This window comes from Chaetura pelagica, unplaced genomic scaffold (genome assembly GCF_000747805.2).
Source record: "Chaetura pelagica isolate M959 unplaced genomic scaffold, ChaPel_1.0 scaffold698, whole genome shotgun sequence".
NCBI lineage: Eukaryota > Metazoa > Chordata > Aves > Apodiformes > Apodidae > Chaetura > Chaetura pelagica.
The window spans coordinates 81,674-82,325 of record NW_009954236.1 but is presented as its reverse complement, the minus strand read 5'-3'; positions in this window follow the sequence as shown (position 1 = coordinate 82,325).

Below are 652 nucleotides of genomic sequence, written 5' to 3'. Positions count from 1 at the left end.
CCTGGGCATTAGAGGAGAGGTGCTAAATAAATGAAGTAATGCAATATTAAGACTCCCTGTGTCATAAGCAGTATCCACTCGCTCCTGATAAATTGCTCATACTCAGATCTTGCTGCTAAAAGGGCTTAGGAGCCCAGGGCTGGCAGCAGAGGCCTCACTCGCTCATATCTCTCGTTTGCATTGGGTAATTTCATCAGCTTCTAGCCCTGCAGCTTCTGGGTTCCCTTTGTGCTATGATGGAGAGAGCTGCTGGGTTCTGCTAAGCCCACCTTGCATCTTACTCAGCTCCAGGTGTCCAGCTGAGCTCGTGCTGCCTCTGCTGAAGGAGCCACTCCCGGGTATTTAATTTCCAACAGAGCAGGGGCATAATGTGGGCACCAACATCCCCAGACACCCCCAAAGTGATGAATCAAAGCCCCAGGTTTTTTTCAGGGAAAGCTGAAGCAGACAGGCAGCAGGATTTCCTCTGAAGGGGGGTGTAAAAAAGTGAACTTGATGGATTTTTTGGCACTGAAATCAGGGCTTTTCCAGGAGGAGGCATTTTCACCCAGGGAAGGGATTTGGCAGCATTAACCCCACACCCCTCCTCGCTCGTGCCGGCCCGCAGCTCCCAGCTCCCTGCCATGGAAACTTTGACAAAAGCCATTCCTGC